We start from the raw sequence: 25740 nt of genomic DNA, 5'->3' as shown, positions 1-25740 counted from the left end.
TTGGCATTTCTTTTTTTCTTTTTTCTTTCTTTTTTTTTTTTTTTTCTGTTGATATTTCTGAAAGGTGGGAGCAGAGTGGAACTTTCAAGTTTTCCATAGTGTATTCAGGACCCTGAGAAAGTCCATTTTTTTCTCTCCTCCTCTGTCTGGAACACCTCCCCATCTCTCTCCACTGAGCATTGGAGTCCCAGGGTCAGGCTCTGGAAAAATTGTAGCCCTTCTGGGTTCTCATGGCCATTTTTGCTTATCTCCATCATTATTGTTGGCCTAATTTTGGGGCCGGGGAGATAGCTCAGTAGAATAAGTGCTGGCCTGGCAAGCACAAGGGCCTGAATTCAATCCCTGGTTCCGCCAAAAAAAAAAAAAAAGGATCGCTGGTTTGTTCAGGTACCTGCAACATTGTGCAGTTGTCAGATGGCTTGGAAAAAGTCAGATTTCAAATTTAGTAAATTCTAGTATCTGGGTTTTGAGCTTATTTAAAGCAAGGACAAAACTGTATGGCTTTAAATTCGAGGATCAGTTTGATGTTTAGCTTTCTTTGTGTTGAAACTTTTAATAATTTTTGTCTTTAAAATTTTTTCTGCCTGGGGAGATGGCTCAGTGGAATAAACACTTCCCTGGCAAGCTCAAGGGCTTGAGTTCAATCCCCGGTTCCTCAAAAAAAAAAAAAAAAAAAAAAAAAAATTCTGTGCTCAGGATTGAACCCGAGGCTTTGTGCATGCTAAGCATCTGCCTTACCGCTGAATTGCATTCCCCCAGTTCCTCTTAATTTTTGAACAAGGGTCCCTGCATTTTCATTTTGCATTTGGCTTGGCAAATTATGCAGCTGGTCTTGCATATTGGAGTCTTTTCTGACTTCACTTGTTCCTAATTGGAATGCAAAAATATCTGTAACCCTCTGAAAACCTAGAGTGTGGTGCATGTATACTTTACTTTTCTGGGGAGCAAGGCTAAGGTATTTTTTAGACCCCCAGGAAAGTTCAGAATCACTGTTAATAATAATAATAGCTTGAGCCAGGTGTGGTGGCACATGCATGTGATCCCAGCACTCAGGAGGTCGAAGCAGGAGTAATGCTTTGAATTTGAGGCCAGCCTGGTATACATAGCAAGTTCAAGTCCATCCTGAACTACACAGTGACAAAACAATTAATATTAAAATATTGTAATAGCTATTCAAAAAATGTAGCTAATCTTAACATAGTATGTATCACCTGTCAGGCCCACTGCATGTGTTGTCTTGTGCTTTAATGTTAATTATTAGATGGGACAGAGAGTATTACTGTGTATTGCTGCTTAATGATACCAGCTCCTTTATTCTCTGCCCAGAGAGAAAAGAGGAGACCACTTACTGGGTACTACCTTCTTCCATGTCCTTTACAGGAGCAGATGGTGGTTATTATTTTCTGTTAGAAAGAGGGGAAAACCGGTCCCTACTTTGTTCTAATCTCTACTTCAATTCCAAGTTTTCTCAAAGGTGGTTGTTTTTGTGCCATAAATGGAAAGGTTACTAGGTAAGTGTACAAGAAGCCACTCAGGTCTGTGGAGCCAGATCACGCAGACTTCTCCATCTAGAATCCTTTGGTTTTTGTTGTAAGTAAAGGGATCCCTCTCCGACCATTGGCCCCAGAGTTATTCTCGCCTGTGAGTCAGATAGATGCCCTCAGGAGGTTAGGTAATGAGAAGGGGGTTTTGACCCTCCTGGCCCTGCCTTTTCTGATGTAGGGCAGAATCTACAGTTAGTATTCAAGCCTGTCAGTCCATTTTCCATAGTTGCACTGTTGTGAAATACTGTACCCTTTTTGTTTTTTTTTTTGACTCATCTCAGAGCCCTAGCATTATAAAAATAAGATTAAAACTAAAACAGTCCCCAAAATTCCTGAGCATAGGCTTTCCTGAGTTACACTGTATCATAAGGGAAAGTTATGACTTTCTGAATTTGCAGGCTAAAACAATTACCTACCTAGGATCCCCTACTACCACAAATTCTCTGAACTTTTTATTACTTCTTTGCTTTAATAACTTCTCTTCACTGTTTACTTTCTGCCTTTGGGAATCCAGCTTCACTATGTCACACAGATGTAGTCCTTTGGAGCATGCCTCTGGGCCTCCTCTGTTTGTAGTTCAACAACTGTTATCATGGTTACAGGACTTGGTTCCTGCTTCTTATCACTCTGTCCTTCCACTTTCTGTTTTTATCGTCCTACTTCTGGCTTCACTAACAGAATGTCTTATTGTACCTGTCCTTTGGGAGTCTCTGGTACAACAATTGCTAAATTGTTCTCCATCCCTGGCTTCCTTGTTTGCTATCAGTTATAGCTGCTGATACCAACATTGTATGTTTAGCTCAGCACTGACCTTCCCCCACCCCACAAACCAAACCAAAAAAACCCAAACCATCAGGACAACTTGTTATCCTACAAGATTCAGGCAGTGAAAGAGACAAAACAATTTTGACAGGAATGCTGTGCAGAAAAATGACAGGGAACTGGGCTGCCTACCACCTCTTTGTCATGCTGCTTTCCCTTCTAAGAAGCTTCAAGTCACATTTCTCCTGGAAGGTGGAGGAGGTGTACCTTTTATGAGCCAAGCCTTCATTAAATTCTCAAAATGAACCTGCAAGGCGAGTTAAAACAGAAGTAAAGGACCAGACAGCTTAGTAAGTTACTCATGGAAGGTAACATGAAAGCACTAAAGTACATGTGTCCTGTTCTAACAACTATGCTCTGGTTACATTCTTAAGAATTCTCCTGTGGGGTGGTGGGCTTTCCAGATCCATTTCCTTCACTAGGTTCTGAGTTCCTTCAGGGCAACCACTATGTCCTCAGTGTACATATTAGGCATTCTAAAAATGTCTGCTTCTTTATTTCTATCCTTTTCCTTCTCTAGTTGTCACTAAAGGAGGTTGGAATATATGGTCTAATGAAATGCTTTGCATTGTCTAACTCAAGGATATGTTAGTGTTTATGCCCACTTGATTTTATTGAAAAAACACACACATGCATAACAAATAATATAAAGCACTATGTACATTAAGTGCTCAGATGGATAGTAGAGGAAAACAAATGAAGACAAATAGATATGATAATAAAAGAGGAGGGGGTTATTTTTATTTGTTTTTTGAGACATGGTCTTCTTTGTAGCTGATTGATCTCGAACTCATTATGTAGCACAGGCTGGCCTTGAACTCCCATTCCTCCTGCCACAGCCTCCTGAGTGCTAGGCTTCCAGGTGTGCCCCATCATGCCCAACACAGAGCAGGGATCAACAAAGAGCAGGAATCTTAATATGTCAAGGATGGATAGGATTTGGATCTTAATTGTTCATTCAAGTCACAACCTGCACCTATCCTATGGCAGGCCTGGTGCTGGGGAGTGGGGAGGGTTGAGGAATGAGGACAAGTAAGTAGTAGGCTAGGGAAGAGTATTTGGGAATAATAGAACCTGGTGCCTTCTGAGAGGAGTAAGAAACTGAGAATTCACCCAGAATCAGAGCTATCACATAGTAAAGCTATCATAGTCCTATTGAAAGATCAAGCAGTGGGAAGAAGTGATTTTTTCCTTCTTGTCCCAAATAATATTTTTAGGCAAGATGAATGAGGGATAGGTGCCAGTTGCCAACAACTAACATGTATCACATTTAGAGTCACCCTCAGTAATACTTGTGTCTTCTCAGGAAGAAAGTCATTATTTAGTGTCAGAGACACAGCTTTTCCTGGAGACATTCCAGTTTTGAGTTAATTAATCTCACTTCTTGAAGCTGTGAATTCTGCACATACCACATAGGCCCAGAGGGATCTGGAAAGAAAACATTTAGATTCAAAAAGATGACACTAAAAAGATGTGCATAACCAGCAGGCATGGCCCAATCCATTCTAAGGAAGACTTATACACAGTGCAAATATTAGCTTACAGGACCTATGACAGCCATTTTAAAAAGATTTACGATTTTTTTTTTTTTCTTTTTAGACAAGGTCTTGCTCAGTAGCTCAGGCTGGCCTTTCTCTTTATAACTGAGGTTGACCTTGATCTCATGATCCTCTTACTTCAACTTCCCAAGTATTGTGATTACAGGCATGTGTCACTACACTTGGAAGATGTTAATTTTTTGTGCCATTTAATTTTTCCGTTCCTCTTAATGGGTATACCCTGATTCTTTGAAGTCTCCAGGACCACTTTACATACCTAGCAACTATTTTTAATTATTGCATGTTTGTAAAGAACATCCAGCTTTTGGTCCAGAGTCCTTATAGTGAAGAATCCAGAAACCAGAGAGGTCTGGATTTCTTAGTTAGCGTCAGAGCTTATATTAATATCTTATCCTCATTAACAGTATTCCAGACACATCAAAGTTTATTTTATTTTATTTTTGAGAAGAGATCTTGCTGTGTTACTCAGTCTGGACTTGAAGCCCTGGGTTTATAAGATTCTCCTGCCTTGGCATTCTGCACATCAGAGCTTAAGTTGGATGACATGTTAGTACTTCCAGAAAATATCTCTGCACAGATTCACAGAGTAGGACCAGAGATGTGCACCTGCCTGACAAGCCAAGGTCTTGAGTTTGATTCTTAGGGGGGAAAAAAAAATCACAGAGCATCGGTAACTGGTTGCCTCTGAGAAGGGGAAATGAGTGCTGAGGAAACATGGTTAAAAGGGAAACCTAGTCACTAAAAACTTGTCTGAATCTTTTGAATTTTGTACAGTATGTGTTGTTACCTCATCAAAAAGAATTTATTTTTAAGAACTTTGTGGAACAAGTAGTGCATGATGGTGCATGCCTGTAATCCCAGCACTGGGGAGGCTAAAAACAGGAGGATAACTACAAGTCTGAGCTGCTCAGTGAGACCCTGTACAAAATACATGAAAAAAGAAAGATCAAAAAACAAAACTAAATGAAATGTGTTGTTTTGTTTTCCTTTTGTTTCATATTTATGTAAAACATTTTTTCCTGATTCAAGATACCCCATATGCAAGTTACAGGAAAAAGTTAAAGGCCATGGAAGTTGTGATGCCAGTTGGTTACAACTTTGTGGCTGGAACACAGGCTTCCTGAACCTCAAGCCAATGCTGTTCCAGAGTCCCAATTTCCTGCTAACTTTGACTGTGGCAAAAATCTGGCCGGATAAAATCCAGAGACAAACCAATTAGAAGCCAGTGATTTCATTCACTTTAGGGCAAGACAGTCATTAACAAACCTTGATGGAAAGGTGTCCATTACCAAAACTGTCCTTTCCCAAGAAAACAAAGTGCAAAGGCAGGAGTCCCATGTAATTCACCAGTAAGTGCTGTGAATGATGTTTGCTCCCTAGCCCCAAGGAACTGTTACCAGATAAAGGAGATGAAAATGCCTATGTCCAGAGGGCAGTGTAGCAATGGAAGGGCTAACCATTTGCTGGAGCTTTTCCAAACAGAGGATTATGCAAAAAGATGGTGATGGAGATTTAATATGTGAATCAATACAGGGAATTTGGCTAAAATTTTCCAAGCTAGTTTTTCTATTTGGACTTCAAGGGGGAAGTGGGAAAGACAGTCTGGCTATATACAGTTCAGGCTAGTTTTGAACTCACTCTGTGTAGCCCAGGCTCACCTTGAATTTGATCCTCCTATCTCAGCATCTGGAGTGCTGGGATTATAGATGTACACCACCATACCCATCCTTGGGTTTCAATTTTAAACTCCAGTTAATGTGAAAAGTGGGAAATTGGTATGTGTTAAGATTTAATAAAGATAATATAATCTTGTCATTTCCTATGCAGTGAATACTCATTGCTTTACTAGGTATTGGGGCCCTACTGTGTACTAGGCATTGTGCAGAATACTAGGGAGAGATTTTTACTTTTAGTTATTTATATATACCTAATTTTTGTGCACGTACGTCTTACTTTAATGGCTGTTAAACTGCTAAAGTCTACAGTTGTCCTTTTAATCTACAGATCTTCCAAATGACGTCCTTCAAGCACTCTAATAATGCAGAAGTTCATTGTATTTGAACTATATGTCAGAAACTATGCTAAGTGCTAGGTTTTTTTTTTTTTTTTGAGAGAGGGTCTCACTGTGTTATCCAGGCTGGGCTCAAGCTTGTATGCTTAAAGTATTCTGTTGTCCTCCAAAGTAGCTGGGACTACAGGTACAGGATACAGAATTCTTTTTACTCCTAGCATATTAGGCTCTACCACTGAGCTATATATTCCCCAGGAACTGGTAGTCTTTGATTCCAAAGTTCATGAGTTTTACATTAAACTACTACTCATGATGAGTGCAAAGGGGAGCTGTTTTCTTAGAGCTGGCACAGTGGCACACACCAGTAGCTGGCCTAATCTTAGCTGCTTTGCAGGCGGAGGCAAGAGGATGGCAAGTTTGAGCCCAGTCTGGGCAACAGAGCAACTTAGCAAAACCCTGTCTCCAAATAAAAAAGATAAAAGGTGCTGGCAGAGTAGCTCAGTGGAGTTCAGTCTCCTGTACCACAAAGCAAGGGGTTGGGGAAGGGCAGAGTAAAGAGCAGCAAGCTGGTATTCCTTAATCTTCCTTTCCTTGTGCCTTCTGTGAACTGTAGTATGAAGAGCATTCTAGAAGCACAACAGACCCAAGTTCCAGTCCTAGTTAGGTCATTTATCAGCTGTCAGACCTTGGGCAAATAATCCAGTTGATCTTTACTTTTCCATCTGAAAAATCACTGTTGGTATTACGGGTTTGTAGGGAGAACTAGTTGAGATGATGAATACTACTATAAAATACACGTTCTATAAAGAGCCACTGGTGTCTTCAAAAGAATTAGGAAGCACACGAAAGCCACAAAGTCATATGGTAGGAAGCCTTGTCTCAGTGCCTCTACTATTTGTACAGTTGTGGTATGAATCTTCTGTGAGGCTCACCCAGTCTGATCCTTATGTTTGAAGATACCGTATATGTTCACTAACCTCTAGTTGAATCAGTGAACAAATGAACTGAAGGCTAGGTCTGTCTCAGTGAATGAGAAGGCTATTCATAACGTAATATCGATACAGTCCCCTACTATTCCCTTCGCTCCTTCAAGTTTCAGTGAACTTAAAACTGTAAATGAACATAAGGTCACTTCATTCTAGGCCTTGCTGCATGGTTCTGAGGTTAGATTAAACGCTGGATAGAGAAGCTCTGGCAAAGAAACGTCCTCTATAAGAGTGTAAGCCTTAGTATCAAGGAACAGCCCTCGCCCACGCCATAGCGCCAAACCCGCCCTCTCTTCCTGGTTTTCCCCAGCAACCCGCCCTTCAGGTGTCATGTGACAGGGGTGCCTTCCAGGCTAAGCCTCTGATTGGCTGCTCTGCAGAACGCCTCTCGATTGGCTACAGGCCGCCGGGCCCCCGCCTCCCTCCTCCTTGCCGGGGCCCACGTGAGGGGGGAGAGTCACGCGATTTCCGGGAACCCGTCAGGAAGGACATAAACAAAACAAACCCGAGGCAGCATGGAGAGGGGCCGCGGCCCCTACAACGGAACAGAACCCAGCCCCTAAGCCGCCCCCAAACCTACAGGTAAGCGCTGCTACACACAGCCCGGGACTCATAACGGTTTGAACTAGGGGACCAGCCCAGCGGCGGGCAGAGGGGGGCCGATGCGCTAGGAGGCAGCAGTGCCTAGGCTCTGGGCTGGGCCGGCGCGGGGCGGGGGCCGGCACTGGGACTGAGGGTAAGGGCGCGCGGGGCGCGGGCCGTCGCCGGCTGTTCCCGGAGACAACACTCCCCTCCCCCACTCCCGGCCCGGGACGGTTACATAAAAGCGCGGGGCGGCGGCGGAAAAGACCCGCGGGAAGGCAACAGGCGAGGCCGGGCATGGGCATTGCCCGGCGTTCGCTCTGCCAGGGCTCCGGGCCTTTCTTCGCTGCTCTGGAGCTCCGGGCCGCTGTTGCCGGCAACCGGCCTGTCAGAGAAGGGAGCGGGTGGGAGGGGCCGGGGAGGGAGGGGAGTCGAGGCTGGCGGGGGAGGAGAGAGGGGGGCGTGTGAGGAAGGGCCGGTCTTTGGAGGTCTGGGCTGGCTTGGCTGGAGACGAAGCGCGAGCTAGGGCTAAAGGGAGCCGGGGCAAGAGAGTCTCTGAGATAGCCTTTTCCCCCTTCCGTCCCCGCCCTAGAGGCGACCCCGCGAGAGGGGCCTCCCTCTCGGGATTTGTTTATATGTCTTCTCAAAGCAGCTTGAAGCAGCTCGGAGGCGGGTCTCTCGGGATTGACTGGCAGGCTGTGGTGTCCAATCGGGAAGGCAGAGTGGGGCTGCCACACCAATGGGTGCAAGGAAGGCGGTGCCACGAATCGCCTCCTAATTAGGCTGTGCCGTGGGTGGGCCAGGTGGGGCGGCCATGTTAAATGGGAGGGGACCACTGGTGGTGGGTCCCTGAGACGGGGGGAGACGGGGTAAAGGGCGAGTGAGCCGGGCTGGGGGCGTTTCGGTTGTCGGAAGGCGAGTCCGTTCGGAACAGGAAGAGTAGCTCAGGGGAGCCTGACCCCAACCTACCGCTCTCTTCCCACGAGCAGAGGAGGCAGGGAAGTACTGAGGGCAGTCAAGCTTCCCCCTGGGGGTGGTTCCTGGGACTAGATGGAGCTCAGTCTTTGGATTCTCCCTCTTGCTTGGCCCTAGGCTTCCTGACGGACCCGGCTGCCAAAACCAGTAGTCTCTCTTTTAACCTGAAAAAGCAAACCATTCGGCTGAAACCAGTAGTCTCTCTTTTAACCTGAGAAAGCAAACCATTTGGCTGTTTTCTGAGAGGGCTTAAGACTGCTTTAAAGGAGGTACTTGGATAATTGTGGTCTGAGTTTCTGTACCAGGCCTTTGTGCAGACAGTGTTCTGCTAAACGAGGAGAAGAAAAGCCGAGAAAGTTGAGGGCTGGGCTGGGTTTCCATTTTTTTCATCCAGATGCCTTCTAAAGACCTAGCCCCATGCTTGTCCTAGTCTTAGTAATTTACCTATCTTGTTCACGTTTATTGTTAGCTCATAAGAATCAACTTCATGTGAAAAACTGCTGCTTGAAAAAATTATTTATGCTGGAAGGTTCTTTAGGACATTTTCTTGCAAATTTCTACCAGGTGAGAAAGAGGATCAAGATCTAGCTTGATTTGTTTTTAAAAGAAAAATTAAGATTTCTTTGTAAATCTTGCAGTCTGTGGTAAACTGGGTGTCAGTTGCTAGTATTTCTAAGTGTATTTTTTGTTTTCGTAAATCTAACATAGTTGAAATATGCCAAAGAGGAAAATGATGAGTACACAATTAGAAAATCACATATTTGTGTCATGATTATTTTCATCATATTGGCCTTGTTAAATTATTAATTTAAGTCAACTTTAGCATCAGCTTACAACCTGTAGCTACAGTGGTATTGTCAGAGGTACCAAGCTATTGATGCATCTTGAGCAAGCACTCAGAAGAAGTAGGAACACTTCAATGTACCATGAAAGTCCTATTCAGGACTTAAGAATTCATAGTATCTCCTTTGTCAACTGGAGAAAAATAATAATGGGTAAATAAGTTACCGGGTTTTATTGGTATTAGTGTTGTATAATTGACTCGACAGTTCTTTTAAGAATGATATATGTAAAAATATAGCTCCAGATTACTCTGGATTATTTGACAGATTTTTTTTTAGTTTAAATTTTATGTGTGTGTGTATTTGGTATGGTCTCACTACACAGCTCAGACTCCTAGTGATCCTCCTGTTTTCAGCCTCCCCAACTCTGGGATTACGTGTGTGCGCTACTACACCCAAAAGAAGTAGCTTCTTGGTAGCTGGCATGGCTTGTGATGTGGGGTATTGAACCCCTGTCCCTGTGCTTGCCTAGGCAGGCGCTTAGTCCACTAAGCTATCTCGCCGGCTCTGTCAGTATATTTTTTGATAGTAAATAGAAATACTTGCTTGTATTTCACTATCAATATTGTATTGTTTTCTAAACCCCATCACTTTACATTGTCTTAAGCAGTTATAAAAGAGTGTAGCTAAAATTAAAATGAAACAAAAACTATTGTTGATACCTAGAATACTTGTCAAGGCAGTTGTTAGTTATATTAGTCAATAGTCAGTTAGCGTTGTGCACTGTTGTCCTAATAGTATATGTAACAGTATCAGTTGTAGTTCTTCTGTATGGCTGGTACAGCAGCTTTGAGATTTATTTAGACAGGGTTTCTCTGTTTTGCCCAGACTGACTGGTGTTGGACTCCTGGGCTCAAGCAATCCTCCTGCACTGGAAATACAGGCATGTCCAATGATGCCTGATTCAGAGATTTTGGACATTTGAGTAGAGAAGAAGCCAGATACATCCAGAACAGATTTTGGATACTCTACTTCCATCTCATCTGTTCCAACAAGTGAAAACTTTTATAAAGTCAGTGGCCCAAGTAGTTTATTTGGTTGGACATGTCAGTATTCTAGGTTGCCAGTGCAAGGAGTAAAGGAATAACTAGTATGGATTTTGGTGGTGGTTAATTATAAGTGACAATGGAGATACAAGGAGTTTGTATATTCTATTATTTTAGCACAGTTTTTAAAGCTTAAAAGAAATTTACCTTTGTTCTGTGTGTAGTTCTGTTGTTTTGTTTTTATAGTGCTGGGGATTAAACCCACATGCTAGGCAAATGGTAGGTGCATAATTGGGCAAGTGCTCTAGCACTGTGCTATACCTGCAGCCCTTCTTAAAATTTTGAGACAGTCTCTCATGTTGCTCAGGCTGCCCTCAAATTTGCAATCTTCCTGCCTCAGCCCCCTGAATAGGTACAATTACAAGCATGTCCTGCTGTGTCTTGTTCATGTGGCACTGGAGATCGAACCCAGTACTTTGTGTATGTGAGGCCAAAGCTCTACCACTGAGCCACAACCCTGGCCCTTCACTGTTTGCATTTAAGGTTTAATTTTTAGCCAGGCATGGTGCTGCATACTTGTAATCCCAGCACTTGTGAGATTAAGGCGGGAGGATTTCTGTGAGTTGAGGCCAGCCTGAGCTACAAGTAAGACCCTGTCTCTAAAACAAAGAATAAGAAAAGGTTTAAGTTTCAGTTGGGATTGTCAGTTGTATGATTTTGAGATGAATCAGCCAAAGAATTGTTTTCATTTAGTTTGTAGTTGAATGTTTTGGGAAAGAATTCATTGACTATTTGACTTTATTCAGTAGCTCATTCCAGAATATATAAATTTATAGACTAGTCATATGTTTGTCAGATCATTAGTTCTGATTATTTTAAAACAGGTTGACAAACTCTTTTTCTGTAAAGAATCACATAGTAAATACTTAGGTTCTGTGGACCATATCGTCTGTCACCGCTACTCAGCTCTGCGGTTTATAGCATGATAATGGTTAGGACAGCTAAGCTAAACAGCCGGGTGTAGTAGCAGCACTTCTATAGTCGCAGCACCCAGGAGGCTGAGTTGTATCACTGCATGTTGGGGGCCAGCCTAGGTTTCATAGTAAGACCTTGTCTTGAAAAAACATAGAAATATGTTCAGGATATGTATTACAATAAAAACTTACTTACCTGAATAAGCTGTGCCTCTGTTCAGCCAGCAGTCATCGTTGGTCAACCCCTGTTGGCTCACTCACATTTTTTTTTTAATGTATTTATTAAGGGTCTACAGGGTCTCACTGGGTAGATCAGACTTGTTGTAATCCTCCTGTGTTCAGCTTCCCAAGCACTGGGATTACAGGCATACCCCATTACACCCAGTCTTAGTTCTGTTTCAGGGCACCCCGGGGGTGGGGCTAGCACAGCATGCTGGGGATCGAACCCTAGCACTTTAATCCGCTGAACTATCTGGGCGGCCCTGCATTTTGATTTTAAAGAGTTAACTTCAGACATGGTTCCTAAGAACCTTTATATTCAGGGCATGGTCCTGTTGAGGTTTAAAGATTTCTTTGTCCTATAGTTCAGTTCAGTTCTGTTCTTTTTGAGACAGGGTCTCACTATGTAGTTCTGTAGATAGTTCAGGTTGGCTTTGGAATCACAGTATAGCCTATGCTTTAGCTTCCAGCAAACTCCCTACCTCAGCCTTCTGAGTGCTGGGACTACAGGTAGGTACCACCATGCCTAGCTAGCATGTCATTTCTAACAAAACTTTATCACTATTTCAAGAAAGGCTGTTCTCAGTGAACAGGCAACACCTATAGTTCTCACATTTAGATATAAATGGCATTGAAACCACATTGATTGTGTCATTACTTGACATGTTTGTAGAATTATCCAAACATTAGGGCAGATGTTTTTTGAAAGACTCAAAAAGATACAGGTTGCATTTCCTTTTCTTTGCAAAATGTCAAATGATGTTAAGTATCCAAGGAAGCAAAGATGCCATAATCTTACTTTTTTCATTGATAGCTTTTGGTTTGTTTTTATGTAGTATTTCTTTATTTTTATTTACTCAAACTGGACTTTATGAAAATAAAAGTTTCAGTATAATATATTGGGGGTTTTTTGTTTGTTTTTAAAAGCCTCACTTTGAGTTCAGGATGGCTTCAGACTTACTGTATCAAGCCCAGGCTGACCTCAAACTCGAGGCAATCCTCTTTCATTACAGATGTGCACCATTACGCCCAGCTATTATTGGTCTGAACTGAAAAGGTTCTACCTAGCGTACTTACTCTCTGGCTAGACAGTCAGTAGGTAATCTCATTTTATTGATTTATAATGGTAGGAATTAATCATTATTTCCATCTCACAGAGGGATATTGGAAAATTTTTAGTTACTGTGTTCTTAAGCTCATGTATCTTGAGTATGTTCAATGGAACCTCTTCTTTTCCTTTTTTGGCAATACTAAGAATTGAACCTAGGGTTTTTCCAATGAGCTATATCCCTAGACATTTTTATTTTTTAACTTTAAGACAGTTTTGCTGAATTGCAAGTTACCTAGGCTGGACTTGAATTTGTGATCTTTCTGCCTCATCTTCCAGAGTGCTGGGATTATAGGCATGCATCACCACACCTGCATTGGAGTGGACGCTGAAATCTGGATTCTAGTTCTTTCTTGGCATTGTTGAATTCTCAGTTTATTTTTATTAGCACTTGTCTGTGAGCACAGTGTCTTCTGATTAAACTATGAGTTCTTTGGTCGGAATTGGCCTTCTAAATTTCTGTATGCACACTGCAGTCCAGTGTTCTTGAGCTTTTAAATATATGGAACGTGCATCTGTAAGATAATAAAGTCTACTATTGAGATGTTGGATTTTTCTTAAGTGATCACTATTGTACAATCCAAAAGCCTTCATTTTAAGTTTGAGCCTTCCAAGAAATTAAGAAAGCAATTTTACATTGTTTAAAAAAATAACCTTTAGTTTTTCTGTTAATTTGTTTTCAGATAAATTTCATTAGTTAAGCTTTGATGTGCACACCTCTCAAATACAAAAAAAAAAAAAAGGTTGATTGTGTTTTGTTTATTGGGTTTGTCATTAACATACCTGGCTTTGGGTGTTTGACACATATGAACAAAACTACTTACTTTTTGTAGATTTGAGATGATTTTTTTTTTTTTTTTTTTTCTGTTAAGAGTGGAAAAATCAGGGCCTGCCCCTTAGCTTAGTTGGTTAAGTGGCTGCTTTAACAAAGCAGTCAGCCTCAGGTTGCTGTGGTTCGATCTCCACAACTCCAGCCAGCCAAACATGCCCTAAAGGCATTCTTAGCCAGCCAGAAAAAAAAAAAGAGTAGAAAAATCTAAGTGTTGGGGGTATAGCTCAGCGCCGCAGTGACTGCGGGCAAGTACAAGGTTATGAGTTCGATTCCCAGTCCTAAAAAAATACAAAAGAGTAGGAAAACTTACCATGAAAATGAATGGGGAATGGAAATAGAATGAGGAATATGAAAAGGTCCTGAGAGACAAAGGTCCCAAATGGGTTGTCCTAATTTTTCACCTGTATAGCAGAGTTCTCTTTTGGAGGAACACTGTAAAATCATTTCTGCATAGCTAGGTATAGTGTATCCATCCTTGTAATCCTAGCACTCAGGAGACCGAGGCAGGAAGATATCCATAAATTGGAGGCTAGTCTGGGCTACATAGCAAGACCCTGTTTCAACAAAATCAGTTTTATACTTGATTTTGCTTCTGAGGCTCTGGCTATACTTTGAAAGTTTGATGTAGAGAACGGCCTTGACACTTTGTGGATACAATACCATTTTGTTCCAGTGTCAGATAAGATATGCATACTTTACTTTTTCTTTCTTTACTTTTTTTTAGGGAAGGGTCTACAGGGTGTTCAGGATCTGACTACTAGATTGGACTCGTAGTGATTCTTCTGTTTACAGCCTCCTTAGTGCTGGGACTATAGGTGTGTGCCACCACACACAGTCTCAGTCGTCTTCTCACCCCAGGGCCAGGGCTGGGTTGGGCATGGCAGGCCTGGGGATTGAACCCTGGCTCTTGGGCCTCCTTTTAGGTGCTTTAATCCAGAGCTATTTGGCGGGCCCAAAATATGCATACTTTTCATCAGTTTTATGGCCTTTGTTCCAATATCTATATTGAAACTCTCCTCCCTGTATAGCTTTGTGAACTGTTTGATCCCCCTTCTAGTTCTAAGCAATTTTAATCACTTTATCATTCACTTGTTTCAAAATTAAACTACTTTTCACTTGTGTATTTTTGGGTATTACTGACTGACAGTTTCCCATGAAAGCCTTATGAGCTGGCTAATTTGTTTCCCAGTGTTCTTCAGATTCTTTTACACTTACTTTTTTCCCCATCAGTAGTGAGGATTGAACCGAAGGCTTTTGCACTGTGATGTATCCCTGCTGTTTTTTATTTTGAGACAGGGTCTTACTAAGGTGCCCAGGCTAGAATCGAACTTGTGATCCTTCTGACTCAGCCTTCCAGAGTACTCAGATTATTGGCACACTACCATTATTTTTTAGATCGAGTGTTTTATTAGATGAATTTAAAGTTATCTCTTTAGCTGCTGTATCCCATTCTTGAGGAAATTGCTGTCTTCTCCATTCAAAGGTTGCCAGTCATTGAGAAATCTAAGATATTAACAAAAGTAGCACTTAGAAAAGGTCCTTGATGTATAGTTATAGAGAAAAATTAGAGAAAGGTTGTATTTTTGTCCAAAAGATTCATTGTGAATTTCTTAAAATAGCAAGGCTTTTACCATTGTACTTAAGTTGTATAAAATGACATGACCTTGTAGAGTTTTTTTTTTTTATTTTTATTTTTTTTTAATTTTAGTGTGTGTGGCCAGCTCAGCCCACCAGGGGGCAGGGCTGGCTGGCATGTGGTGCTGGGGGATCAAACTGCGGTCCCTGTGCTTTGCTTGGCTTAACTTGTTCTAAGTAGGTGCTTTAGACCACTGAGCCATCTCCCCGGCCCTAGAGTTTTAATTTAGTTTATTTTATTGATACATTTTGGATACACATAACAATCACATTCATCATAGAGAATTGTACCTGTACTTAATATATATTACTTTTTTCCATTCTCCTCCCCCTTCAGTCTCTTTCCCTCTTTATTCACAAAAGCTTTGTCTCCATTTTTTCTTCTGTTATTTTTTCATTGTCTCTTCCTTCCTTTCCTCTTCCTCCTTCCCTGTTCCCCTTTTCATTTGAACATTTTCTTCCCATTCCCAGTGTCTTTCACACATTTGGAACTTATCTACACTTTTGATTTCTCATACCAGGGAAACAATGGATTATTTAAAAATGTGTGTCTGGCTTATTTCACTTAAAAGTGTGGTCTCAAGTTACATCGATTTACATAAAAATATCTCAAGCTTATCTTTATGGCAGAGTAATACTCTGTTTTATTTATTTATTTAGTACCAGGAATTGAATTCAGGATCCTGTGTTTGCCACACAAGCACTTATTCTACTGAGCCCTCCCCAGCCCTCTGTTGTATTTATTTATTTATTTATTATTTATTTATTTATTTATTTTTGTGGAACCAGGGGTTAAACTCAGGTCCTCTGTTGTATTTAAAAAACAGATCATCTTTGTCCATTCATTGGCATTTGGTTTTTTCCCAAGATTTAATTATTAGAAACTGTACTGCTATAAACATGGATCTGCAAGTACCCAGGCTGACCTTGAACTCTCACCTATCTCCAGCCCCAGCCTGAGTGCTGGGAATACAAGTGTGTACCACCATGCTGCACTCCAAACACTTCTTAAAAATCAGCTTTTTTGAGGTCTAATTTATATAACATGAAAATTCATTTCATTCCCAGCAGTACAGATAAAGGAATAAAAGAAAGTTCATCCAGTTTTGAATTTTTACAAACACATGGTGAATATATGTTTTCATCTCACTACTCCTTTAGTCATATTTGGGACATTGTGTCAGTCCAGAAAGTTTCGTGGTGCCCCTCTTGCAGTCAGTAGCCCAACCCCACCCTTCTGCTTTTGTCTGTGGAATTTCATTTGCAGTAAATGTAGTACAGCATGTGTTGTCTTTTTGGTTTGACTTCTTTTATTTAACATAATGTTTTTGAGATACTCTTATTGCTTAATGTACTCTTTGAGTCTTTATTTTTGTATGGATTTGGTACAGTTTTATTGTTTACCAGTTGATACATGAGTTGATTCTTGATGTTAGAGTATTATGAATAATACTGTTATAAATATTCATGGACTTGTCTTCTAAAATACCTTTTCTGACATTAACAAACTTTTATTTGAGGGTCAAATTGAAGAGCTGTTGAAAGTGAAAGTCCCAGAGTAGCTACCTGCACAAACAGGCCACTAGCTCTGTGGTTCTGAGCATCTCAGCTTAGACTCTGTACCTGTAAAATGGGACTGAGTGGAGATTGGAATAAGGTAGAGAACATGGAGCAATTTAAAGGAGAAAATTCCCATGTTAGTTCTAGTGATTATTTTAGTGTACCAGGAATATGTTCTCAGTGTTGTCAGTTCTGACCCCTCCCAGCAGAGAGGGATATTTTATATGAAAAATTTTATGTGAAATTTCTATGTTAAAATTTTCCTACAAAAATAAAAAATCTTTTTTTTTTTTTTTTTGCAGTACCAGGGATTGAACTCGGGACCCTGTGCTTGCCAGGCAGGCACTTATTCTACTGAACTATCTCCCTGGTCCTAAAAAAAAAATGTTATTAGCGCGTGTCTTCAGTTTATAATGATTACATGTATTACAAAGGAGTTTTTACATATATACATATTTTAATTATTTTTTGTCCTCTTCACCTCCCTTTCCTCCCTGTTTCCTCCAATTCTTTTTTTTAAAGGGTGCCAATTTCTACTTTAAATAATCAAACTTGGGCTGGCCAAATAGCTCAGCAGATGAAAGTGCCTGCAAGCAGGTGCAGAGGCCAGGGTTCCCCAGGCCTGTGTACTGGCCCCGCCCCTGGGGTTCCCTGAGATGGCAGTTGAGACTGGGTGTGGTGGTGGGCATCTGTGATCCCAGCTCTTGGGAGGCTGTAAACAGTTGGATCACTATGAGGCCAATCTAGTACTGAGACCCTGAACACCCTGTAGACCCTTCCCTAAAATACAAAATAAATAAATTCCATGTTTTATTTTATTTCTTTGTGTATGTAGTACAAAATCTATAGGGTCTCACTACACAGATCAGACTGGTAGTGATCCTCCTGTTTTCAGCCTCCCAAGTGCTGGGATTATAGGTGAAAAGTCACCATGCCCAGTCTTTTCTCCAATTCTTGTACCTCTTCTCATTTGGAAAAACTATATTTGCATTGTTTGGTTCTCTTTTTGACCCTTTCCCTCCCTTTTGAACTTTCTCCTTCCATTTCTTGTTCCCCTCCCCCATTTGAAAAAGACTTCCCTACTCCTGTTATCTTTTATTTGGTAATTTATTTGTCTGTTGGGTTTCTCACAGTAGAAAGCATGTGAATTTTTTTGTTGTTTTTTTGACAGTGGAAGTGCCAGTCTTGCTATGTAGTTCAGGCTGGCCTTAAACTCAGTATATAGCTGAAACTGGCCTCAAGCCTATAGTAATCCTCCTGCCTCAGTTTCCCCAGTGCTGAGATTATAGACTCACATTACTACTTCCAGTTCCCATGCAATATTTAGATTTGTGTGTCTGATTTATTTCACTTAACATCCTGATTAAGCTTTCTCTACAAATGCCTCAAGTTTATCCTTTATGGCAGAGTAGTATTCCATCATGTATAAATACCATAATTCTCATCTGTTGATGGTCATATAGACTGTTTCTAAGATTTAGCTATAATAAATTATGTTAAAATTCAAAGTTTCAAAAGCCCTGTTGTGGAAACTGTACAGAACCAGACAGTGGGTGTTGATTTCTGGCTTTAATTTGTTTTGAGACCTGTCTGCTTTAAATCTTAAGTTAACTTTGTCTTCGGGTTGTTCTTGGTGGTGGTGGTGTTGAGGGTGTGTGTGTGTTTTGAGACAAAGTCTTGCTGTGTAGCCCAAGCTGGCCTCAAACTCCTGGCAATCCTCCTATCTCAGCCTCTTGAGTGCTGGTATTACAGGCTTGCATTACCACACCTGCCTTGTCTTTTGTTTTTAAATATACATATTTCTAGTAGAGTACATCTGTTAAGGTACCTGTTTCTTTCTTTTTTTTTTTTTGCGGTACTAGGGTTGAACTCAGGACCTTGGCTTCCCAGGCAAGCGCTTATTCTACTAAACTATCTCCCAGGCCCTAGGTACCTGTCACTTTTGTTTTATAGTTTAGCGTAACAACTTGTTGTTTGCCAGACTTGTTTTTTTTTTTTTTTTTTTTTTTTTGTGGAACCAGGGATTGAACTCAGGCCCTTGCGCTTGCCAGGAAAACGCTTATTCTACTGGGCCATCTCCCCGGCCCCCCCCCCTTTTTTTTTAATGTTTAGTACAGGGTTTTACAGGGTCTACAGTGTCTCACTATGTAGATCAGACTTATAGTGATTCTCCTGTTTTCAGCCTCCCAAATGCTGTGATTACAGATGCGCGCCACCGAACCCAGTCTCAGTGGCAGTCTCAACACAACCCCGGAGCGGGACCAGTGCTCAGACTTGTTCAAAACCAGAGTTACTATAAATTTTTATTCTTTCCTCTGATTGGGAGGGATTTAAGAATTCAAGAGTAGAACCAAGTCCTGATTACTCTTTGTACTTCTCTGGTGGCTGATGATTTTACCATATGTAGTGTGTATTTTCTCAGTTGGAATAGTCTGATTCCCGTTCGGTTTATTGTGAACCCTTTTGAGCTAAGTTATCGCATGAATCAAATTCTGTATCTGTTTATTTGAAACTTTATAAAGTATTATGGACACATACATAGATTTTATATAAATCTTTCCCTCAAATTGCTCAGAATTTATAAGGAAGCCAGTATGAGTAACTATAGAAAATGTGATATGTAATTGAATGTTTAGAGCAATAAATCACTCAAATGGACACTCCTTTCATGCTTTACCTGAAAATTCTTTATTGTGTCTGAAGATTACTAGTTAACAGGCTTATAAATTACTTTGTGAATTCAAAGATTATTTTGCTGATTAAACCATCATAATTTACAGTCACCCTCATAAAGCTGAGGACAGGTGTGTTAAATTACAGATTGCCTGAATATCTTTTTTCACACTAATTCCAAGAAGCTGTTTTTTGAGATAATTAAATAAGAGGTGTAGACATTTATATTCTGAGTTGAGTTTAGGTGTCTTTTCTACATAGCAGCATCCCAGGAACTTCATTTCATACTAGCGAGGGAATCTGAAAATAAAAATAGCCACTATTTATTGTCTGTTTTTATTTTTTGCTTGTTTGTTTTTTTGAGAGTGTCTCACTGTGATGCTCAGGCTGGCCTTAAACTCACTTTGTAGCCCAAACTGGTCCCGAACTTGTAGGGGTCCTGCTGCTTCACCCTCCCCAGTGCTAGAATTACAGGCATGTGCCAATACACCCAGCAATAAACACATCTTGAAGAAAGGCCCAAATCCCTAAGAGCAGGAGCACCTTCTGTGTTCTATCCTATAATGGTTGTTTTGCTCCACAGTCAAGTACATTCTTGGAATCTACCTGTTTTCATGCTGCTGGCTTTAATTACACTATTCTCTTTCTACATTTTGTAGATTTCTGCGGAACAACTTAGTTTGCTTTTTAAAACTCAAATCTTTATCATCCTGATTTTTTTTTTTTTTTTTTTGCCATACCAGCAATTGAACTCAGGACCTTGTGCTTGCCAAGCAAGCACTAATTCTATTGAGCTATCTCCCCAGCCCTTGAATAGTTTTTTTAAAATTAAAAGTATGATATCTGCTGACATGGTGACGGGTATGGCTGTAATCCCAACATTCAGGCTGAGGCAGGAGGATTACCATGAGTTCAAGCCCAGCCTAAATTATATTGTAAGATCCTGTCTCAAAAGGGGATGGGGGGACCTACTAGGGTGTGTATGAGAGAACTGGGTTGTTTGGGAAGGAAGAACGTGGTAGTTAAATGTGTAGATTCAGTTGGTTTAAATAATGTTTAATCCTACTCATTTCTATACACTTCCCTCCCTAGACAAGAATTACAGGTCTTTAAAAATCTACTGGAATTGAAACAACTCTTTCTGGGAATTAAAAATATTTGGGAGTTTAGTTTTTAAGATATTTGCCTTATGATACCACCGAAGTTCGAGATTCAAATTAACAAGCTACTTTGAGACAAGTTGGAGCACATAGAACATGCTCAATAATACATGTTGAATGACTGACTGTTTTGTAATGTTTACATTGTATCTGAAGAATATCATATGTGACTCCTTATCCAGAAAAACCTGCAGAGTTAGAGGGTTATTGTTGCCAGCTTGTCTGGTACATGTTTTAGGAAAGGCACTGCTTTTATTTAGCATTGTAGTGAAACACAAGATATGACAGGGCAAGGGATATAGCTGAGTGGCACAGTGCTTGACTGGCAAGTGCAGAGTCCTGAGTTTGATTCCCAGTAACCACCCCAAACCCCTGAAAAAGAGGTAAGATGATCAGTCTCAAAATTTTCCAATCTGATAGTAGATGTGAGGAGCTAGAGAGGACATAAAGGAAAAATGTGACATGGATGGTGGCCCATACCTGTAACCTACCACTCAAGAAGTTGAGGCAGGAGGAACACTGCAAGTTTAAGGCCAGTTTGAACTTTGTAGTAAGACCCTGTCCTTTTCTTTTTTTTTTTTTAAATGAGTAATAGCAATGAGACCGTTTCAAAACTGATTAATAGGACATTTTCAATAATCAATACATTGTACATTATTATCTTCTTAATGGTTATTCATAGTATGAGGGACAGACAGGATATCCTCTCCAAGCACTATTAGTACAAATCTTTCTTACTGATTTAAGCGAAAGTAGGTGTGTATCTGTCCTAACTATTCTGCATATACAGATATAGAATGGTCCTTCCTTTGTATCCCCTTTTTTTGTTTAGTCCTGTCAGAGATGGGTATTCCATTGGCATCTAAATATTATAGGTGTGTGAATTCGGCAAAACAATGCAACACAATCCAGCAGTCCACAAAAGTAGTAGGTTAGCCGCAGAAATTGTTGACTTGAACCTTTCACAGCTCAGCATATTAATATGGCTTTACTTTTTATACCTCATTTTTATACTTTCCTGCTAGATGGTTAAGACTAAGATAAAGCAAGACCTATATAACAAGAAATGTATGTAAGTTTTGTATCTCATAAGGTCAGTCAAGTCCTCTCAGGATTTATTCTGTAACCCTGTGCTGCAGTTTGCAAATCCTTTGTCAGAGTCAGCTATGTGGATGAGTCATGGCCATTGCTTGACCAATTTGCTCTCTGTGAAAGCTTGAGAGAATGTTTTCTCTCCATGTGACTCTCCTTAGGCACACTCTACATCATCAATCACGTTGCTCTGTGGCCCCCATAATCTCCTTGATCAGAAAATTTGGGATAAAACTGAATTACATATTGTTACAGTATAGTTTCTCCTATGTCCTGAGTCTTCACTGACCTTGAAAGGCTAGGATCAAAATATTGGCTGTCCTTGCAGCCCTTCTATTTCTCTAATTTTTGGTCTGCAAACTTAGGTTGTTAGCCCTCCAGAAGAGAAGCTTATTATTACCCTACTACATATGCAGTTGGGTTTAACTTCACTGTCTGTCTGAATATCAAACATACTAGGCATAACATGGAACAGGTATTTTTCATAAAGTATTAATATGTTAAACTTTAAGTCCCTACAAAATATGGAGATAAAAATTTAAAAAGTGAAAAATATTTAAAGAATATGAATAAACAATTACATATTTTTACACAGAGATTTAGAAATCTGAGCATGTTGTGTATGGTGAGATTTTTGGACTTATGTGCAAACATGAGAAGCATAGAATTCTTTATCCTATTTTTTAAAATATCTAATTTTTAAATGTTTATTTATCATATTCTGTAGGGACTTAAAGTTCAACATATCAATACTTGATGAAAAATACCTGTTCCTTATTATGCCTAAGATGTTTGAAATGCAGTGAGATAGTGAGGTTAAGATTGATAGCCCAAATCGTTTGATAATAACAATAAGCTTTTCTTCTGGATGGTTAACAACCTAAGTTTGCAGACCAAAATTAGAGAAAAAGGAGGGCTACAAGGAAAGCCAACATTTTGGCCCTAGCTTTCTAAGGTCAATTAAGACTCAGGACATATGAGAACTTGTACTGTAACGTCATGTACCTCAGTAGTGTCCCAAATTTTCTGATCAAGAAGATTATGGGGCCAAAGAGGAAAGTGATCGATGACATAGAGTGGGCCTAAGGAGAGTCACATGGGGAGAAGATACTCTCTCAGGCTTTCACAGAGAGCACATTGGCCAAGCAATGGCCATGACTCATCCACATGGCTGCACTGATAAAGGTTCTACAATCTGAGGTACAGGATCTCAGGACAAATCCTGAGGGCATTTCACTGACCTTCTCAGACCAAAAAGCTACAACTCTTGTTGCATAGGTCCTGCTTTACCTTGGTCTTAACCATCCAGCAGAAAAGTATGAAGACGAAATTATAAGAAAGCCATGCTGTTAAGTTGAGCTGTGGGGGACTCAGGTCAATAATTTCTGACATTGCCAGTTAAACAGAAGACCCAATGCTATTATGGGCTACTGGACTCTTTTAGAATATTTTGCTGAGTTTACACACCTATAATATTCAATAACGGAACTTAGAAAAAATGGGGTATACCGATGAATGTCCATTTTGTATCTGTGTATTCAAAGTGGTTGGGATAGATATATAGTTACATTCTGTTAATGAATAGAATGATTTGTTCTAATGGTGTTTGTAAATAGGATCACAAGTCCGCATCTTGTACAGCAATTAACCACTAAGAAGAATATATGCAGTGTATTATTTGTTGAAAAATAAAAAAAAAAAAAAAAAAAAAAAAAATTGCTTACAAAAAAAAAAAAAGAAATCTAAGCATGTACAGCATTGTAGCAGGACAGTCCTGTGACATTTTTTTTCTCTTCTTTTTTCATTTATTACCCATTTAAAAACATTTACTTGAGAGACACTACGGTAATAATTGGTATGTCTGACAAGAAGTACATATTTAGAAGACCAGTATGACAGGCATTCCAAGCGTGAACCTATTACACATTGCTATCATCAGTGCAGTTGCTTGGTTCACAGGTATCAGCATGTATAGTTAGTCACGGTGAGAATTCTACCAATTAACTGCTAGTTTCAAAAACCTGCTGATGTTTCTCAGGATCATTGCCTTACCCATCTTGTGCATATGAATGTATGGCTTTGCCTGTCACGTTTCCCAGCTTTTCTCTTTGCCCTCTTCTCGTTGTCCAATCCTCAAATTCTTGCTTTCCTTTTAGTTGTATTGTATCTTTCTATTTGTATTTCTTCTTTTGAGTTCTTAAACTAGGGAGACTATATGACATTGATACATGTGGGTCTGATTTATTTCACTTATGAGTATATCTTTAAGTGGCATCCACTTAAATATAAATGCTTCAAGTTTATCATTCATTATAGCTGACTAATACTCCATTGTATAAAAATACCACATCTTTTTCAACCATTCCTCATGTGACGGGCATCTTGGTTGTTTCCCAGATTTGGCTATCACAAATTGTGCTGCTATAAACATAGGTACACATATATCACTATGACATCACATTTTCAGTTCCTCTGGGAAAATTCGTAGTACGGCAATAGCTGGCTTGAAAGGGATTTCCAGTCCTAGTTTTTTAAGGAGTCTCCACACTGATTTCCATAATGGTTGCACCATTCTACATTCCCAACAGCAGTGGAGAAGGGCACCCTTTCCCCCACAGCCTCTCCAACATTTGTTGTTGGTTGATTTCTTTATGATAGCCATTCTTTCTGGGGTAAGATGGTATCTCAGTGTTGTTTTAATTTGCATTTCATGGATGGCTAGTGATGTGGAGCATTTTTTCATATATTCGTTCACTTTTTTAATCTCGTCCTCTGAGAAGTGTGTATTCATTTTGGATGCCCATTTCTGGATTGGGCCTTAAAATTTAGGGTCCCTAATATGGTTTTTTTTTTTTTTTTAGTTCTTTATAAATTCTAGAGAGCAAACCTTTGTCTGAGTGCTTATTAGTTAAGATTTTTTCAAAATTTGTGGGTTGTCTTTTCACCTTATTGGTAATTTCTTTTGACATGCAAAAACTTCTCAATAAAAGCAGGTCCCAGTTGTTAATTCTTTCAAGTATTACCTGTGCAATTTGATTTTTGTTCATGGACTCTTTGCCTACCCCTATGTCTTCAAGAGTTTTTCCTACTCTTTCTTCCAGGAGATTGTTTCTGTTTTAATGTTTAGATCTTTAATCCGTTTTGACTTTAACTTAATGCATGGTGATAGAGCTGGGTCAAGTTTTAGTTTTTGGCATGTAGAGAGCCCAATTTTTCCAGCACCATTTGTTAAAGAGGCTATCTTTGTTCCAGCAAGCATGTTTGGCCCCTTTGTCAAAGATCAGGTGGCTTAGTGTGTTCGTAGAGGCCTCTGCATCTTCTAAACTATTACATTGATCCTCAGGTCTATTTTGTTGCCAATACCATGTTGATTTTATCACAGTAGCTTTGTAGTATAATTTCAAGTCAGGAATTGTAATGCCTCCTGCCTTGTCTTTGTTGGCCAGGATTGCCTTTGCTATTCTAGGTCTTTTCTGATTCCAGATAAATTTGAGGAACGATTTTTCTAGGTCTGATAGTTTGATAGGGATTGCATTAAGTCTGTAGAAAAATTTTGGGAGTATGGCCATCTTCACAATATTGGTTCTTCCTATCCAGGAGCAGGAAATATCTTTCCATTTTCTGAAATGCTCTGATCTCTTTTTTAAGAGTACTATAATTTTCTGTGATAAGATGTTTGACTTCTTTAGTTAGATGAATTCCAAGATATTTCATTTTCCACGGTGCTATTGTAAAAGGTATTGATTCTCTAATTTCCCTCTCAGTATGTTTGTTATCTGTGTAGAGGAATGCTATTGACTTTTGGGTATTGACTTTGTATCCTGCTATGCTACTGAATTGTGTATCAATTCTAGTAGCTTCTTGGTGGAGTTTTTTGGAGACCCTGTCTTAAAAGCAACAAAAAACAAAAGACCCTCAAAGAAAGTAAAAAAAAAAATGAGTAAAGACGTGAAAGTCTCACTGTTGGAGATCCTTATAGTAGAGCGATGTGGGATTGTAACTCAAGGATTTGGAAAAATGGTAAGATTGGTCTGCCATTAATGTTCATTTATAGAATACTTCATTTATAAGATAGTTTTGTTTGTAGCTTAACTGTTTTGGCAGTTATCCAAGAGTTATTTGGGAGATGCTGAAAATTTATGAATGCAGTGTTAATATGTTGTGAGTGCGAGAATATATA

At 39.9% G+C, this 25740-nt stretch overlaps 1 protein-coding gene across 2 annotated transcripts in view; it reads left to right on the top strand.

Moving 5' to 3' along the window:
- The first annotated feature begins 7383 nt into the window (after positions 1-7383).
- Crebrf (CREB3 regulatory factor) overlaps positions 7384-25740 on the top strand; it is a 70951-nt gene continuing 52594 nt past the window's right edge. The window contains exon 1 of one of the 2 annotated variants that reach the window (XM_023705041.1): positions 7384-7504. The gene's annotated coding sequence lies outside the window, so the exon portion shown is untranslated. The remainder of the gene's footprint in view (positions 7505-25740) is intronic. The other variant, XM_004644837.2, reaches the window with a different exon arrangement.

Source organism: Octodon degus, unplaced genomic scaffold, assembly GCF_000260255.1.
Source record: "Octodon degus isolate 3935 unplaced genomic scaffold, OctDeg1.0 scaffold00212, whole genome shotgun sequence".
Taxonomy (NCBI): domain Eukaryota; kingdom Metazoa; phylum Chordata; class Mammalia; order Rodentia; family Octodontidae; genus Octodon; species Octodon degus.
This window is presented reverse-complemented; position numbering and strand designations above follow the sequence as displayed.